This window comes from Hyperolius riggenbachi, chromosome 1 (assembly GCF_040937935.1).
Source record: "Hyperolius riggenbachi isolate aHypRig1 chromosome 1, aHypRig1.pri, whole genome shotgun sequence".
NCBI lineage: Eukaryota > Metazoa > Chordata > Amphibia > Anura > Hyperoliidae > Hyperolius > Hyperolius riggenbachi.
In genome coordinates, this window is record NC_090646.1 from 438,135,146 (window position 1) to 438,155,571 (window position 20,426).

The window sequence follows — 20,426 nt, forward strand, 5'->3', positions numbered from 1 at the left end:
CCCTAATGTGAGCATAAATGCTTTTCAAATAGACAGACAGAAGCCTTTAACTACTAGCCGACCACGTCACGCGGATGGGCTTGGCTGCGGCGGCAGCCCCAGGACCGCCTAACGCCGATCGGCGTAACATCCTGGGGCTCTGTTTTCCTGCAGATCGTGTGCATGGTGCGTGCGCATCTCCTGCTTCTTCAGTCTCCGAGCAGCAACCGGAGACTTTTAGACGGCGTAATCGCTGTCTAATTACACGTACAGCGCTGCGATCTACGTGTGACATAGCTGTCCCCTCCTGAGGCACAGAGGTGATCGGTTGTCATGACAAGCAAACATTGTGGGGGGGGAGGGCGATCAGACCCCACCAACAGAGAGCTCTGTTGGTGGGGAGTAAAGGCGGGGGGGAATCACTTGTGTGCTGTGCCAAGTGGCCCTGCAGCTTGGCCTTAAAACTGCAGTGGCCAATTTAACCACTTCCCGACCGCCCACTACACAGGGGCGGCGGGGAAGTGGAGCCCTGCAGGACGGCCTCACCCACAGAGGCGGCGGTCCATTTAAGGGCATGGGCGGAGCGATCGCGTCATCCGTGACGCGATCCTCCGCCGGCGCCTGTCACCGCTCGCTCGCCGCAACATCCCGCCGGCTATACGGAAGCGCCGGCGGGATGTTAACCCCGCGATCGCCGCATACAAAGTGTATAATACACTTTGTAATGTTTACAAAGTGTATTATACAGGCTGCCTCCTGCCCTGGTGGTCCCAGTGTCCGAGGGACCACCAGGGCAGCCTGCAGCCACCCTAGTCTGCACCCAAACACACTGATTTCTCCCCCCCCTGCCCCAGATCGCCCACAGCACCCATCAGACCCCCCCCTGCCCACCCCCCAGACCCCTGTTTGCACCCAATCACCCCCCTAATCACCCATCAATCACTCCCTGTCACTATCTGTCAACGCTATTTTTTTTTTATCCCCCCCCCTGCTCCCTGCCCCCTCCTGATCACCCCCCACCCCTCAGATTCTCCCCAGACCCCCCCCCCCCAGACCACCCCCCCCTGTTTACTGTATGCATCTATCCCCCTGATCACCTGTCAATCACCTGTCAATCACCTGTCAATCACCCATCAATCACCCGTCAATCACCCCCTGTCACTGCCACCCATCAATCAGCCCCTAACCTGCCCCTTGCGGGCAATCTGATCACCCCCCCACACCAATAGATCGCCCACAGATCCGACATCAGATCACCTCCCAAATCCATTGTTTACATCTATTCTCTCCTCTAAACACCCACTAATTACCCATCAATCACCCATCAATCACCCCCTATCACCACTTGTCACTTTTACCTATCAGATCAGACCCTAATCTGCCCCTTGCGGGCACCCAATCACCCGCCCACACGCTCAGATTGCCCTCTGACCCCCCCTTATCAATTCACCAGTGCATTAATTACATCTGTTCTTCCCTGTAATAACCCACTGATCACCTGTCAATCACCTGCCAATCACCTATCACCCATCAATCACCCCCTGTCACCCCCTGTCACTGCCACCCATCAATCAGCCCCTAACCTGCCCCTTGCGGGCAATCTGATCACCCACCCACACCATTAGATCGCCCGCAAACCCGCCGTCAGATTACCTCCCAAATGTATCGTTTACATCTGTTATCTTCTCTAAACACCCACTAATTACCCATCAATCACCCCCTATCACCACCTGTCACTGTTACCTATCAGATCAGACCCTAATCTGCCCCTTGCGGGCACCCAATCACCCGCCCACACGCTCAGATTGCCCTCAGACCCCCCCCCCCTTATCAATTCGCCAGTGCATTAATTACATCTGTCCTTCCCTGTAATAACCCACTGATCACCTGTCAATCACCTGCCAATCACCTATCACCCATCAATCACCCCCTGTCACTGCCACCCAACAATCAGCCCCTAACCTGCCCCTTGCGGGCAATCTGATCACCCACCCACACCAATAGATCGCCCGCAGATCCGACATCAGATCACCACCCAAGCGCAGTGTTTCCATCTATTCTCTACCCTAAACACCCACTAATTACCCATCAATCACCCCCTGTCACTGCTACCTATCAGATTAGACCCCTATCTGCCCCTAGGGCACTCAATCACCCGCCCACACCCTCAGAATGCCCTCAGACCCCAGCCCTGATCACCTCGCCAGTGCATTGCTTGCATCCATTCCCCCCTCTAATCACACCTTGAGACACCCATCAATCACCTCCTGTCACCCCCTAGCACACCTACCCATCAGATCAGGCCCCAATTTGCCCCGTGTGGGCTCCTGATCACTCGGCCAAACCCTCAGACCCCCTTCCGATCACCTCCCCAGTGCATGGATTGCATCTATTTTCCCCTCTAACCACCCCCTGAGACACCCATCAATCACCTCCTGTCACCCCCCTAGCACTCCTATCCATCAGATCAGGCCCAATACAACCTGTCATCTAAAAGGCCACCCTGCTTATGACCGGTTCCACAAAATTCGCCCCCTCATAGACCACCTGTCATCAAAATTTGCAGATGCTTATACCCCTGAACAGTCATTTTGAGACATTTGGTTTCCAGACTACTCACGGTTTTGGGCCTGTAAAATGCCAGGGCGGTATAGGAACCCCACAAGTGACCCCATTTTAGAAAAAAAAGACACCCCAAGGTATTATGTTAGGTGTATGACGAGTTCATAGAAGATTTAATTTTTTGTCAAAAGTTAGCGGAAATTAATTTTTATTGTTTTTTTTTCACAAAGTGTCATTTTTCACTAACTTGTGACAAAAAATAAAATCTTCTATGAACTCGCCATACACCTAACGGAATACCTTGGGGTGTCTTCTTTCTAAAATGGGGTCACTTGTGGGGTTCCTATACTGCCCTGGCATTTTAGGGGCCCTAAACCGCGAGGAGTAGTCTAGAAAACAAATGCTTCAAAATGACCTGTGAATAGGACGTTGGGCCCCTTAGCGCACCTAGGCTGCAAAAAAGTGTCACACATGTGGTACCGCCGTACTCAGGAAAAGTAGTATAATGTGTTTTGGGGTGTATTTTTACACATACCCATGCTGGGTGGGAGAAATTTCTATGTAAATGGACAATTGTGTGTAAAAAAATCAAACAATTGTCATTTACAGAGATATTTCTCCCACTTAGCATGGGTATGTGTAAAAATACACCCCAAAACGCATTATACTACTTCTCCTGAGTACAGCGGTACCACATGTGTGGCACTTTTTTACACCCTAAGTACGCTAAGGGGCCCAAAGTCCAATGAGTACCTTTAGGATTTCACAGGTCATTTTGCGACATTTGGTTTCAAGACTACTCCTCACGGTTTAGGGCCCCTAAAATGCCAGGGCAGTATAGGAACCCCACAAATGACCCCATTCTAGAAAGAAGACACCCAAAGGTATTCCGTACGGAGTATGGTGAGTTCATAGAAGATTTTATTTTTTGTCACAAGTTAGCGGAAAATGACACTTTGTGAAAAAAAACTATTAAAATCAATTTCCGCTAACTTGTGACAAAAAAATAAAAACTTCTATGAACTCACCATACTCCTAACGGAATACCTTGGGGTGTCTTCTTTCTAAAATGGGGTCATTAGTGGGGTTCCTATACTGCCCTGGCATTTTAGGGGCCCTAAACCGTGAGGAGTAGTCTTGAAACAAAAATGACCTGTGAAATCCTAAAGGTACTCATTGGACTTTGGGCCCCTTAGTGCAGTTAGGGTGCAAAAAAGTGCCACACATGTGGTATCGCCGTACTCGGGAGAAGTAGTACAATGTGTTTTGGGGTGTATTTTTACACATACCCATGCTGGGTGGGAGAAATACCTCTGTAAATGACAATCTTTTGATTTTTTTACACACAATTGTCCATTTACAGAGGTATTTCTCCCACCCAGCATGGGTATGTGTAAAAATACACCCCAAAACACATTGTACTACTTCTCCCGAGTATGGCGATACCACATGTGTGGCACTTTTTTGCACCCTAACTGCGCTAAAGGGCCCAAAGTCCAATGAGTACCTTTAGGATTTCACAGGTCATTTTGAGAAATTTCGTTTCAAGACTACTCCTCACGGTTTAGGGCCCCTAAAATGCCAGGGCAGTATAGGAACCCCACAAATGACCCCATTTTAGAAAGAAGACACCCCAAGGTATTCCGTTAGGAGTATGGTGAGTTCATAGAAGATTTTATTTTTTGTCAAAAGTTAGCGGAAATTGATTTTAATTGTGTTTTTTCACAAAGTGTCATTTTCCGCTAACTTGTGACAAAAAATAAAATCTTCTATGAACTCGCCATACTACTAACGGAATACCTTGGGGTGTCTTCTTTCTAAAATGGGGTCATTTGTGGGGTTCCTATACTGCCCTGGCATTTTAGGGGCCCTAAACCGTGAGGAGTAGTCTTGAAACGAAATTTCTCAAAATGACCTGTGAAATCTTAAAGGTACTCATTGGACTTTGGGCCCTTTAGCGCAGTTAGGGTGCAAAAAAGTGCCACACATGTGGTATCGCCGTACTCAGGAGAAGTAGTATAATGTGTTTTGTGGTGTATTTTTACACATACCCATGCTGAGTGGGAGAAATATCTCTGTAAATGGACAATTGTGTGTAAAAAAAATTAACAAATTGTCATTTACAGAGATATTTCTCCCACCCAGCATGGGTATGTGTAAAAATACACCCCAAAACACATTATACTACTTCTCCTGAGTACGGCAATACCACATGTGTGGCACTTTTTTGCAGCCTAACTGCGCTAAGGGGTCCAAAGTCCAATGAGCACCTTTAGGCTTTACAGGGGTGCTTACAATTTAGCACCCCCCAAAATGTCAGGACAGTAAACACACCCCACAAATGATCCCATTTTGGAAAGTAGACCCTTCAAGGTATTCAGAGAGGGGCATGGTGAGTCCGTGGCAGATTTCATTTTTTTTTGTCGCAAGTTAGAAGAAATGGAAACTTTTTTTTTTTTTTTTTTTTCCTCACAAAGTGTCATTTTCCGCTTACTTGTGACAAAAAATAATATCTTCTATGAACTCACTATGCCTCTCAGTGAATACTTTGGGATGTCTTCTTTCCAAAATGGGGTCATTTGGGGGGTATTTATACTATCCTGGAATTCTAGCCCCTCATGAAACATGACAGGGGGTCAGAAAAGTCAGAGATGCTTGAAAATGGGAAAATTCACTTTTGGCACCATAGTTTGTAAACGCTATAACTTTTACCCAAACCAATAAATATACACTGAATGGGTTTTTTTTTATCAAAAACATGTTTGTCCACATTTTTCGCGCTGCATGTATACAGAAATTTTACTTTATTTGAAAAATGTCAGCACAGAAAGTTAAAAAAATCATTTTTTTGCCAAAATTCATGTCTTTTTTGATGAATATAATAAAAAGTAAAAATCGCAGGAGCAATCAAATAGCATCAAAAGAAAGCTTTATTAGTGACAAGAAAAGGAGCCAAAATTCATTTAGGTGGTAGGTTGTATGAGCGAGCAATAAACCGTGAAAGCTGCAGTGGTCTGAATGGAAAAAAAGTGGCCGGTCCTTAAGGGGTAGAAAGCCCTAGGTCCTCAAGTGGTTAATGAAAAATGGCCTGGTCTTTTGGGGGGGTTTAACACTGTGGTCCTCAAGTGGTTAAATAAACAGCACCACTCAATGGATAAGTAAAATATAACAACTATATTCAATCGCTATACATAATTCACAAATCAATTGTTATTCAATATTAAAATACACAGGGGTCAGCAGCACACAAGAGTCTGTTATATGCAAAGAGTGCAAGCAACTAGAAGAGGTGTCCTCCTCCGTAATCAAAGTAAGGGCCGTTTTCCACTACCCTGCGCAGGGGCGTACCTAGAAAGCCCCCGGGGCCCCCCCGCAAAAAAAAATTCCGGGCCCTCCCCCCCTCCAGGGCCCGCTCGGGGAATTTTTGGGGGCAGGAGGGGTCGCAGCATAAGAGGAGAGCTGTGGCCGCAGATCGGTGGGGAGGGGGGAAATTCCCCCCCCCTCCCTCACCTCGGGCTCTCCTCTCAGCGCTCCCCTCCTGCAAGCATTCATTGGTGGTGCTCGTGGCAGCAGCAGCGGCGGCGGCAGGCAAGCTCAGCACATACCTCCTTCTGGCCGGAGGTCTCCGATCACTACACTACACTACACAGGAAGTTCCATAAAGCACTTAGTGATCGGAGACCGGCCAGAAGGAGGTATGTGCTCAGCTTGCCTGCCGCCGCCGCGGCTGCCACGAGCACCACCAATGATTGCTTGCAGGAGGGGAGCACTGAGAGGAGAGCCCGAGGTAAGGGAGGGGGGGAATTTCCCCCCTCCCCACCGATCTGCGGCCACAGCTCTCCTCTTATGCTGCGACCCCTCCTGCCCCCCAAAAAGTCCACGAGCGGGCCCTAGGGGGCCCCAGGCCCCCTCCGCGACGGCAGGGGTCACATCCCCTATTGTTACGCCAGTGACCCTGCGATTTGCGATTTGATTCTGATCGCAAATCGCAAAGTACATTAAACTAATGGAAACTGCAGCAGCAATTTCCATTAGTGTGATCCGATTGCGATGCGATTTTGGTCAAAACACGATCGTCGTCCTGCCGCGTTTTGGATGCGATTGAGATTTACTATACTGAGTATAGTAGCTCAATCGCAATTGCAATCGCATGGTGGAAATTGAAACGCAATTGTGATCGCGATCGCATTTCATAGTGGAAAAGAGCCCTAAGAAAACAAGGGAGTTGCAGCACACCAGCTCCTTAATTAGAGCAAAAAATTCTATATGAAGAGCAACAGTTTCAGAACAATCTCTGTCCTATTTCAAGCTAGCATCAACATGATACATCAAAACATATACTGTATGCACATGCAGAAGGAAATTACATCACAAAATGTACATACATTTGCATATTTAGGCTAAAAGAGAACACAACCCATGACCTATAGAAAAGGAAGAAAACATTATCACATCATCCTGCAGCTTTCCTTTGCATAAAGGTGGGACTGAAAAAGTCCATATTTTGCACTGTCTCTTTAACCACTTGCCGACCGCACGCTTATACCGTGCGTCGGCAAAAAAGTGGCAGCTGCAGGACCAGCGACGCAGCTGCAGGCTGATTAATCAGGAAGCAGCCGCTCGCGCGAGCGGCTGCTTCCTGTCAAATCACGGCGGGGGGCTCCGTGAATAATCGGCGGCCCGCAGGCTAAATGTAAACACAAGCGGAAATAATCCGCTTTGTTTACATTGTACGGCGCTGCTGCGCAGCAGCGCCGTAAGGCAGATCGGCGATCCCCGGCCAATCAGCGGCCGGGGATCGCCGCCATGTGACAGGGGACGTTCTGTCACAGGCTGCACAGGACGGATAGCGTCCTGTGCAGCCCCGATCACCGGGGGGACAGGTAGGAGAGGGAGGGGGGTGAATGTCACTGCGGAGGGGGGCTTTGAGGTGCCCCCCCCCGCCAGCCACACGCAGGCAGGAGAGATCGGACCCCCCCCAGCACATCATCCCCCTAGTGGGGAAAAAAGGGGGGTGATCTGATCTCTCTGCCTGCACCCTGATCTGTGCTGGGGGCTGTAGAGCCCACCCAGCACAGATCACATAATACAATGCTGGTCCTTAAGGGGGGGTAAAGGGTGGGTCCTCAAGTGGTTAACCTTGCATAATAAATAGAAAATCCATACAGCATCTGAAATTAAAGAAACAAATGTAATTCAAAATCATGATTTAAACCATTGGGGGAGAGTGTATCTAATTTATTGATCCAATTCACCTCTTTACGCTTCAAAGCTAAATTGCGTTCACCCCTTCTCTGTAATTTTGGCATATGATCGATGACCATGAATTTAGGATCATCACAGCTATGTCCAGGGGTGCCTCTAGCCTTTTTGTCACTCCAGGCAAGAAAGCCTGCGGCGCCCCCCCCCCCCCCCTACCCCCTTATGACACACCTTCCACTTAATATCATAGGATGTTAAACTAAGTATGGTAGAGATTAGATTGTGAGCTCCTCTGAGGACAGTCAGTAACATGACTATGTACTCTGTAATGTGCTGCAGAAGATGTCAGTGCTATATAAATACATTATAATAATATGGTAGGACATTACACTATGGCTATGGTAGGATTAGAGTGTGAGCTCCTCTGAGGACAGTCAGTGACATGACTATGTACTCTGTAATGTGCTGCAGAAGATGTCAGTGCTATATAAATACATAATAATATTATGGTGGGACATTAGGCTATGACTATGGTAGGATTAGATTGTGATATTTTTATTAAAAAATAATCAAAGAAAAATGCATTAGCATACACATAAATAGTAATAAAAGTATGCACATCAAAAAGAAATATTACACAAGGATATTTTCCTTAGAGATATCAATCACATCAAAATATATATGGCCCATAGGAAAAAAAAAGATTGTCAAGGAGATACACATACATACTCAATCATACTAAAACAGGACTAAACCCACCACAACAGCAGCAAAAAAAAAAACAAAAAAAAAAACACACAACAGCACCTACATTACAACAATCACGCAAATAAAAGCACCAACATAAAGTTACACACACCGCTCATACAGTCAACTATGGAACTTTTACGTCCATAAATTAGAATACAGAGGACTAAAGACAAACAAGGAAACAAGACTAAATAAAAAAAAAGACCACATGACAGTGCAAAAAAAAACAAATAAAATGAAAAAATAATAAAACCTCAACCAAAAACATATACGAGGAAACACAAAGGGATAACTCCTTTGTGTTTGCGGCCTATCTTCAAAAAATTAAACAAAAAAAGTCAAAAAACTACAGTGGAGTAGTAAGAGACAGAAAAGACCCATCACCAAGAGAGACTTCGCTAGGTCAAGGAGGCCTGATGTTCTGCCACGCCAGAACCCAAGCCCCTCTTCCCAGCTTACGCCTCTCCAAGTACCGAATTTGCCCGACCTCACCGAGTATGTTGCTCACCACCACCTGGACAGGCAAGATTTTTTGTCTAATAGCTAAATCACACCGTGCTAACCAAGTGTAGCGCCTAACCACTAAACTGACTATATATAAAGTGCACAAATCATAACCCTGGCGTTGGTTGAAAGCTCCATATGCCCACTCAGCATAACTAAGATGCTCCAGAAATGGGATATTGAGGGCCCCACCCACCTGTTTATACACCTCTATATTGAAAGGACACGACAACAGGAAGTGGTCCATGCTCTCCTCAACACTGCACCCCTGTCGAGGACAAACACGCTCAACCACACTCCTGCATCTCATGTTCCCCCCAACATAAAGTTTGCCCTGGAAAGTAAGCCAGGCGATGTCCCACAATTTGTTCGGAATTCGCGACGAGTTAAGCACTCGTAATCCCTCCTCTAAGATTGTGCCTGGGCAATCTCTCAGGGCCAGTGTGTCATGACAATAAGAATCTATCACCCGGACCAAGAGGGCTTTCCTCTCGGCCGATCTGATATCTTCCACCGTCAATCCCCACTGCAATAATTTCTTCATACAAGGCATAACGTAGGCCGGAAGGTAGCCATGGCGTGCTCTCAAATTTTTCACTGGGCCTCCGCTCTTCCAACTCGTAAGGAAAGGCTCACACCAGGTCTGAAAAATACTAACCCAACTAGGCGGGCTCTCTGCAAGCATATTACCAACGTTGTACTTAATGAAAATCAGAGAGAAAAAAACAATCGGGTTGACCATCCCTAGGCCACCCTCCCGCCTAGTTTTGAAAGTAATGTTCCTGCGTACATGGTTGAGCTTGTTCCCCCAGAGCATCTGGAAGAACAAGCCGTTGATCCTGGTATACAGGGATGCTGGCAAAATTGCAACGTAGCTGACATATAACATGATTGGAACCAGATAGGTTTTGATCAAGTCAACCCTTTCTCTAAGAGTTAAACTCCAACTCTTCCAACGCACTACTTTTGCGCTGACATCCTCTAGTTTGCTTTCCCAATTTCGTAGGCCATAATCGCCTGGGCCGAATCTGATGCCAAGGATTTTTATTTCGGGTTGAGGCACAGGGAAGGAACCTGGAAGTTCAAAGGATTCTCCATCCTTTCCCATCCAGAAAGTTTCACTTTTATCTGAATTGATCTTTGAACCTGATGCCAATGAGTACTCAGTGATCTCTTCGGCAACCACCAACGCCTCCTCTGCCCCTGAGATCACTACAGTAACATCGTCAGCATATGCCAACACCTTCAGAGGCGAGACACCAGGGACACCCTCCGGAACTCCACCAAGCGTGCCGCCATCTAGCCTCCTCACGAAGGGGTCAATGGCAAACACATATAGCAGAGAACTCAGAGGGCAACCCTGGCGGACCCCAGAACTCACCTCAAAAGGCTGGCCGACCCATCCATTGATGAGCATGAAACTTTCAGCCCCTTTGTATAATGTCTGTAGCCAATTAACAAAACCTCCCGGCAAACCATAAACGCAAAGCAGACGCCACAGATACTTGTGATTGACTCGATCAAAAGCCTTTGACTGATCCAAAGTCAGCAAGTACTTTCCCCAACCTTCAGCCCTGCACCGTTCCAGGACTTCCCGGACAGCCAATAGTGCTGAGAGTGTGCTCCTACCTGAAACAGAACAGTGCTGATGGCAGGAAAGCATATTCGTTACCTGGGACAGACGCCAGAACAAAACTTTTGCCAGGATCTTCCTGTCGATGTTGAGAAGGCTGATGGGACGCCAATTCTCAATCATCTCAGGATCGCGACCTTTTGACAAGAGAATAACCGCAGATTGTCTCATGGAGGGCGGTAACTGGCCCTCAGCAAGACAGTCGTTAAAAACACCAGCCAATTGAGGAGCCAAGATGGGTGTGAAAGCCTTGTAGAATTCAGCCGTCAACCCATCCGGACCCGGGGTCTTTTTCGGTGCGAGACCACCAATGGCCTTCGCGACTTCTTCTACAGTAATTTCTCCTGTCAAATTTGAAGCAGAAACATTCACATTTCCCAAACCCGGTGTAGAAGCCAAGAAATCCTCCATCCTCGTTTGGTCAAGTGGCTTCTCTCCAAGCAGATCAGCGTAAAACTCTCTAGCGATGGACAAGATCCCTGACCTGGACTTTGCCAGGGACCCCGATCCATCTCTGAGACCGTTGACCGTTTTAAGCGCTGAACTCTGTTTGTAACTCTGGTAAGGGTCAGGCGAGTGGTATTTTCCATGATCCCTCTCCAGAATCAAAGAAGCCAGCCGGTCGTACTGCTGCTGCTTGAGGCGAAGTTTGACCTCAGAGATCTCCCCCGGATCTCCGCCCTCAGAAACGAGAACGTTTAACCTCTTCCTTAGTTGTTGGTAAGCAATGTTTTTTTCAATACTTCTACTTAATGCTAGACCCTTGAAAAATTTAATCACACGCTTTTTGACTAGTTCCCACCACTCAGACCTACTGTTAAAACAGTCCAGGATGGAAACCTGTGCATGAAAAAATTCCTCAAAAGATTGTCTTACTTTCCTTTCCAGCAGCAGGGACGAATTCATCCTCCAAATACCTCTACCTCTGGGAGGAGCATCTGCAGTATTCAAGCACACCGATAGGATAAGGTGATCCGAGAATTCCACTGCCAACAGCCCTGGGGCTGAAGTAGTGAGACCCTCAGAAACAAAAAACCTATCTATTCTACTTCTATGACTACCTCTAGTAAACGTGAAACCCGTGAGATCCGGTGAATGTCGAATGTGTACATCCACCAGATCAGCCTCACTAACCAGTCTAACTAAATACCTACTATCAATGTCTACCCGGTCCCTGGTACTTGACCTGTCCCTAGCCCTAGTAACGGTGTTGAAATCACCACCAAGGATAACTGGGTAGGCACAAAAAAGGAAAGGCCTGATCTGTGTGAAAAGGCGTTTTCTCTCCCCTCTGGACTGAGGGTGGGCATAGATGTTGATAAGCCTGAGGTCTTGCCCCCTCACACAGACGTCTAAGACCAAACACCTACCCAACTCTACTTCAATTACCCGCCGGCATGTTACCATATCAGTTCTAAAAAGAACTGCCACACCACTGCCAGGCTCTCCCCCAAGAGACCAAAAACTCAGACCAGCCCTTCAGTCCCTCTCAGCCAGCCAGAGGTCAGCCGTAGAGGTGAGTCTAGTCTCCTGCAGGAAAAAAATATCAGCATCAAAGCTGGCCAGAATTGAAAAAGCCAATTTTCGAGCTCTGGGATTTTTAATGCTGGCAACATTGATTGTTGCCAACATGAGTGGTGGGGGAGCAGCCATCAGGATAATTGAAGTTTCCCTTTGTGTTTCCTAGACAAAGGACAAGAAAGAGAAATAAAAACACAACATCTATACAACAAAGAACATCAGACAGTATCTCCTTGATCAGGTGGTGGCCCACCCACTTCCATGGCCTCTTCTTCTGAAGAAAGGTTTTCACCTTGGTCAAGAGGTAAGGCCTCAAACCTATTAGACAATTTGATGTCAGATCTTTTACGAGTAGCTTCAGCTCTCGCTAAATCTCTTAATTCGGCAACTGTTTTGCCCTTCTTTTTAACTTTTTTTAGTCTGTCCTCTGGATAGTCTGGATCATCCCGGGCACGAGGATCTTCTGCCCGAGAGTCACAAGACACCCCAGACGACGGATGAAAAAGAAAATCAGATTTAGGTTTGGGTTGAGGAGTAGGTTGGGATGAGGAAAGGGATCTTGGAAGGGAGTGGGAACGGGTGTGAGGATGGGATGGGGTAAGGTTTGTGGTTTCTCCAGAAGAGGTAGAAGGCACAGGCTGCCTACAGCCTCTGCCCCTCGAACCCCTCTGAGTTTTGGGCTGTTGCCCAGTGGAAGAAGAGCCCATGGCACCTCCTGCTGCATCCCTAACGTGATACCCTTTCACGGGTCCAGCCTTCGCTGTGGCCGTGCCGACCTGAATGTCAGAGGAAATAGACACAGGAGGACTAGGTAGGACTGACTTGGAAGGGAACACATTGGAAGCTGACAAAACAGAAACATCAGGAATAGCTTGGGCAGACTCACACCTTTCCTCTTCCATTGAGGCCAGCACGGCTTTTTTTAACTCCGAGGGCATCTGCCACCAGGAATTCGGACACTCTGTATATGGGTGGCCCATCTCAAAACAAAAATTACATTTAATAGCCTTACATTCTTTAGCAGAGTGTCCAAATTCCTGGCACAAATTGCACCTCGGGTTAGGACAGCTACTGGCGAAATGGCCCCTCCTACCACAACGGTTGCAAGTCCTGGGCTGACCGGGGTAAAATACAGTGATTCGATCTCTCCCTATCAAAGATGACCGGGGAATATGGGCGACCACCCCATCCTTAGTACGTAATTTGATGGTCACCTCATATTCCCCCCACCATATCCCCATGTCATCCAGGACTCGCTGTGGAGGGGCCATGACGTCAGAGAAGTGCTGGACCCATGCCAGAATATCACGTACAGGGATACTTTCATTCATGGTCACAACATGGGCTTTTTTGATTAAAGACTGTCTGGATAATGGGATTACTGTAAACCCATGCCATTTATTATTTATTGTATCTTTGAGTCTTTCCTCCATAAAAGAATCTAGCCCATGTTGTGACATGAAACTTATGTCATAATAAGCAGGAGAATCCCCTGGAGCTAAAATGGCAAATAAATCAACTGGCTTAAACCCCATGTCTAGAAGAAAAGATACAAAAACTTTTTTATTGGGAACTACCCCTTCACTATCCCATTTAAGACGTACTACATTCCTTCTTCCTGGCATGCCGGTTTCTAATTGCATCTCCAGGGGAGCTGGAACTCTTCTTCCACTGGGCACACTTCTGGCAGCCTTAGCATAGGACAAAGGTTTTGTCTTTTGAGTTTGATTATCCGGAAGAACAAGAGCTGCCAGACCCGAGGGTGGCCCGAGGGGCGGGAAATCTCCACCCCTGATTACACCCACCAAATCCGGCACCTCCAGTGCAACAGACTCTACAGGTTTCTGCATATTTGCACTTGCTTCAGCTTTTTCTATATCTTGCAGAACTTGAAGGCGCTTTGGAATGTGATTTTTACAAGCTTCTTTAACTGTCTCAGGGGCATGTCTACCTAATCCTATTATTGACTCTGCAAAGATTTGCTTCCCCGATTGGTCGTGCCAGAGAATCCTGTCACCTGTAATAATAAATCTCTGGCCACTTGCCCTAAAATCAGCTTGTAAACCAATATCCGGATCACCCGCACCTACTGTATGGATCTTCTCAAATTTACCCCCGCATTCTAGCGTATGGATCATAACTTCATCTGAGTGACCGTCTAAGATAATAAACCTTTTCTTTTCAATTCTATAAATCATATCAAATGAGCAAAATTCTGTGATAATATCTTCTAAGATTACCTCAGGTGGTTCCACAAAATCTTCTTCTAACACATCCTCATCCCCTAACATTTCTCTACGGCAAGCTATTCTCTTTTCCCTGCGCTCTAAAAAAGGGTTTTTTTCAAACATTTTGTGTAATGTCGTAATTCTGTTTAAAGAGCCTTTTTTATATCGGTCTTCATTTGGAATCACTTGTTTACTCATGGAAATATCACTGTTTATGATATTCACACTTCCTTCATTACCTACAGAGTCAATTACCACACTTTCAGTATCAGATAACACCATATCATTTTTAACAGACTTATTGTGACCTTTGTGTTTTTTCTTCTCAGACTTTTCTTCTGCTGAAGAAGAAAGGACACTTTTTGTACTTTCACCTGCTCCACCAGTAGGGGGAGCTTCTTCCACTAATCTGGCTCTCTTCCCTTTAACAATTACTTCATAAGTAATGGAAGTATCACTATTAAGATTCACATTCTTATCATCGACATTATTTTTTCACATATTAACATTATTCCCAATAGGGAGCGCTGGGCAATCACCATAAGGCTCAGAAACATCCAGGCTACCATTGTCTATGCCCATAGATTCAACCACCTTCAAACTTATGGCAACATTTTCATCTCTTAAATTAATCAAACTTTCTTTAGGAGATATCTCCTCCTGCTGGCTAGACAAGCTTTTATTATCACAATTGGAAATGTCACTTTCCGTTCGTCCACCAGGCAAACCCTGCTGTGCAGAAACAGAACCACACATAGCCCCGCCCACCACATTTGCATGCTCAGTAAGCTTTTTCTCACCATTAGGGAGTAGGCTTAGAGTTTCCTTCTCATGCATGTTAACGTCCTCAGTCAGAAGTTCACCTGTGACCACTTCCTGTTGGCAGTTTTTGACTTCCAGTTCACTGGAGGAGCCTTCTTCTCGGCTTCCTTCGCCTCTCCCAGCACCATTTTGATGGGGAAACACATTGGGCACAAGCTCTACTCCAGCAACCGGCTCCACAAGCACAGGGACATCCTCCGTAGGCATGATTTGCGCTCCAACTTGCACAAACGCAGCAGACTCCTCTAGACCACCAGGGCAAGTTTTTATAAGACAGGGATCCTCCTCTCTGCGTCCTCCAGCACTGTCAGCGCCATCTTGGAGCTCCCCATCTGCAGCCATCTCTGCCTTTGCAAGGTAAGCTTCTTCTTCACTTTGCTCACTTTCTTCTACAACTCCTTCATTGTCGCTCCTTACACCTTCACCATCGGCACCTAAGTCCCCAGAGGCACCTTGTGGATTGGCACCCCCAGTTCCTCCAGCACCAACGGCAGATGCCCGGGCAAGACTCTCACACTCCATGGCTTTTCTCTGGGCAATCCTCATGGATGTCCTCCTGATCACCCCACTGGCACCCTCCACACCCACACCAGAGCTCCCAGGGGCACTTTGATTTGTAGCACCACCGGTCACCCCAGCATGAGTGACAGATGCCTGGGTGGGGGTCTCACTCACAAACATCACCTCGTCAGTCATTAGGTCTTCCTCCATAGCATGGGTAACCCGTCTCATGCTTTGCACAGAGTCTTCCTCTCCATTTTCCTCCTCCACCTCGCTGTCCAGGCCCTCCACTGGCACGAAGGGCTTGAAATTTCTCTGGCATCGCAGTCTCTCCGCGAACTGGCCACCATTCTCTTCCAGCTGCTTTAGGTATGACTTTTGCACACTGTATTTATTCCTTATCTCCACCAGCCTCTTATCTGCTTGCACCAAACCGTTGTTCCACGACACACCGTATTTGTGCTTGATTTCAATAAAGCTTAACTTTAGCCTTGTGAGTTCTGTGTTGCAGATATTCACAGCCGTTATCCACTCCACAACATCATCCGCGACAGCTCTGCCAGTCACGTTTCCCCCCTCCAGGTAAGCTAGGCTAGGGGGGGTATGAGCCGGCTGCTCCATTACCGGAGCAGCCGGCTAGCACAGGGAAGGACCCTGCAAGGCCTAGGCCTTAGACAGGGGCCTCAAGTCCAATGCTGCCCAGGAGTCAAGCTCTGAAATCGGACTGAGCAATCAAGCTGAAGAGCCTCCTCTGGAACTCCAGGAACTCCCTCACACACAACCTCACACCTATGGTAGGATTAGATTGTGAGCTCCTCTGAGGACAGTCTGTGACATGACTATGTACTCTGTAATGTGCTGCAGAAGATGTCAGTGCTATATAAATACATTATAATAATATGGTAGGACATTACACTATGGCTATGGTAGGATTAGAGTGTGAGCTCCTCTGAGGACAGTCAGTGACATGACTATGTACTCTGTAATGTGCTGCAGAAGATGTCAGTGCTATATAAATACATTATAATAATATGGTAGGACATTACACTATGGCTATGGTAGGATTAGAGTGTGAGCTCCTCTGAGGACAGTCAGTGACATGACTATGTACTCTGTAATGTGCTGCAGAAGATGTCAGTGCTATATAAATACATTATAATAATATGGTAGGACATTACACTATGGCTATGGTAGGATTAGAGTGTGAGCTCCTCTGAGGACAGTCAGTGACATGACTATGTACTCTGTAATGTGCTGCAGAAGATGTCAGTGCTATATAAATACATAATAATAATATGGTGGGACATTAGACTATGACTATGGTAGGATTAGATTGTGAGCTCCTCTGAGGACAGTCTGTGACATGACTATGTACTCTGTAAAGTGCTGCAGGAGATGTCAGTGCTATATAAATACATAATAATAATATGGTGGGACATTACACTGTGACTATGGTAGGATTAGATTGTGAGCTCCTCTGAGGACAGTCAGTGGCATGACTATGTACTCTGTAATGTGCTGCAGAAGATGTCAGTGCTATATAAATACATAATAATAATATGGTAGGACATTACACTGTGACTATGGTAGGATTAGATTGTGAGCTCCTCTGAGGACAGTCTGTGACATGACTATGTACTCTGTAATGTGCTGCAGAAGATGTCACTGCTATATAAATACATAATAATAATATGGTAGGACATTACACTAGGACTATGGTAGGGATTAGAGTGTGAGCTTCTCTGAGGACAGTCAGTGACATGACTCTCTGAGGACAGTCAGTGACATGACTATGTACTCTGTAATGTGCTGCAGAAGATGTCAGTGCTATATAAATACATAATAATAAGGTAGGACATTAGACTATGGTAGGATTAGATTGTGCGCTCCTCTGAGGACAGTCAGTGACATGAATATATACTTAAAATCTGTACTGAAAATGAAAGCATTGTATATAAAATAACACATCATAATCTTAATACGGGTCAACAATTACTATCTTATGAGAGAAGAAAGTGAGAGAGAAGGAAGGGAAAGACAGCAGTCTGTGAGAGAAGGCAGGTAGGGATAGTTTAGAGATAGCAGATGCAGAAAAGTGGAAGTGTCACATAAGAGAGGATGGAGGAAAAGGAGAGTGGGGAGAAGTAAGGTAGATAGAGGAATGTAGGAGGGACAGATACTGAAGAATGTGTGAGAGTTCCAGGAGAATGAATAGTGTGAGAGAGATGTGTCTCACCATAGGCTGTCCAGTTCAGCAGGGCAGGGGTTAAAGCACTGGGAAGGAGGAGGGAGAGTGAGAAGAGCATATGAGAAGCAAAGAAGGACAATACAGGGCAGCCAGACACAGGAACTTCCAGCAGCAGGTCAGCTTGCTAATATAAAAATAGTATGTACCTGTACATGGAAATGTCTGCTTCTGTCACTATGTGCTGTCCTTATCATTTAGCCTGGCCCTGGACAGTACTATAACTGGCTGTTGTGCACCACTGAGAGATCAATCTAATCAGCTGCATATATGCTGATTAGAATCTGTAATCATGCAGCCTCAGCCTGGTGTAGTATTGCTGCAGTAACAGGAGCAGAGTGCCATGTTCCGGATAAGCTCACTCACTAATTACAGCCAGGGAGCCTCCTCAGCTTGGGTGGATCAGAGCAGGCACTGCTTTGAGGTTGTCCAGGGAAGGGTTGCAGGGGGGACCCGGGTGTGGGGATAGAGAAGAGACATATGCAGAGTAGCACACTTGTTGGATGACAATACCCCATTCATTCTCCTCCTGCAGCCGCCCCCTCTCCTCCCTCTCTCTATAATGGGAGGTCAGTCTGAGTCTCACTGTTTCTCCCTTTACAGTGGGCAGATGGCAGTGCTCAGCTCAGCTCACCTCTGTCACACACTGTTAAATCGTGCAGGGCAGACAAGGGGGTGAATTGCACTATCAAGCACCCTGGAGTCTCTGTAAAGTCACACACGCTGGCTGAACAGGCGGGAGGCGGAGTTAGAGGCGGGCCGCACAACGTACTACACAATATGTGCGGCAACTGTTATAGAGGGGGCCGGGCAGGCAGCTCAGCTAGCTAGACTAGAGGAGGCGGAGCGGAGGAGTAAGAACAGCAGTGTGCTGCTTGCTTCTATTGGCTGGGCGGCATCGGGGGAGTGAATAGAGGCGGACCAGTGGAGGCTGGATAGCACGTGGTGCGTTTTCCGTGCAAGTAAAGTAAATAATGCACGGAGAAAATAGTAGCGGTGGTCGCCGCGGTCCCCCACGATTGCGCTTATCCCATTCACAGCGCTCCAGGCAATCGCCTATAATGGCCTGGTGATAGAGGCGGCCCTGGCTATGTCCCACCTCTTTACAGTGTCGAGCGATGGGCAGATCCCATTGCTCTGATCTAACTGTAGATCTATGCTGAAATATTCTATTCCTAACTTTTTGGGTGGCTTCACCAACATACTGAAGACCACAGGGACAGCAAATTATATGACAATGACAATTTGTTTGGCAGGTCAAAGAATGACGTATCCCACACTCTTTTGTTCATGCGGAATTCTGGAATATGACAATTTTAGAATATGTGTACATTCAGAACATGAAAAACATGTGAAACAACCTCTATGTTGTGGAATAGAAACTGTAATTGTATTGGAGACTGGTGTCTTAACATCAACCCTCACTATCCTGTTTCCTATGGTAGGATTTCTCAATGTGAGGGTATGCATTGCTAAGCAATGCCAATGATTTTTTTAGGATAGCAAAGAACCTTTGTGAAAAAAATTGATATTGGCTCACGAATGTTAGACGTTTAGTAGGAGACCACGATGTGGTCACCCTATCCCTATATTTCTCTACAAGTTCTTTGGGGTATCCCCATTCAAAAAACTTTTGACACATGTCACTTTTCCTCTACTCAGCCAACTCCTCAGGGCCAACAGTACAATCGACCCTGTCAAGTTGGCTGCGAACAATAGAACCCAATACCTTGGGGTGGTAGTAGCTGTCGAACCTGAGAAGTTTGTTACAGTCTGTGGGCTTCGTATACATATCAGACCACAAAGTATTATTAGTGAAATGAATGGTGGTGTCCAAAAAAGAAACCTCTGTTGGGTGATGCTGAATCATGGTTACTGTTAAGAGAATCATGGAAGGCCATGGGAGAACCAATGCTGCCCAGCCAAACCGTAAATACGTCATCAATGTAGCACCGCCACGCAGTGCAATGCGTGGTGAACACCACATTGGGAAATACTGAAGAAACCTTCAGTTTGTTCATAAATGCTCCTGCGAAAAACAGAGCAACATTGGATCCCATTGCTGTCCCCTTCTGCTGTAAATAAAAACAGTCCTGGAAACAAAAATAATTATTTTCAAGCACAAATTCAAACGGTTCTTCAAAAGCGACTAATTGACGGTCATCATACATTTCATTGTGTGTGTGGAGGGAGGGGCTATTGGCCAGGGGGGACCCACAGGAGGGAAGGAAGGACACAGAAGCATGTGGTGAAATCACTAACATGCCTCTGTGTCCAAAACATTAAACAGTTTCTGCTTCAGGTACAAACTACTTAACGACCGCTACACGCCAAATGGTGTGGACGTGGCGGCAGCCCCAGGATCGCCTAATGCCAATCATTGTGCAGTCCTGGGGGGTATTTTGCAGGAGATTGTGCGCGCATCTCCGCTTGAATGACAGCTTTGCTCCGCCATCAGCCTCCCAGCGGCGATCGCCAC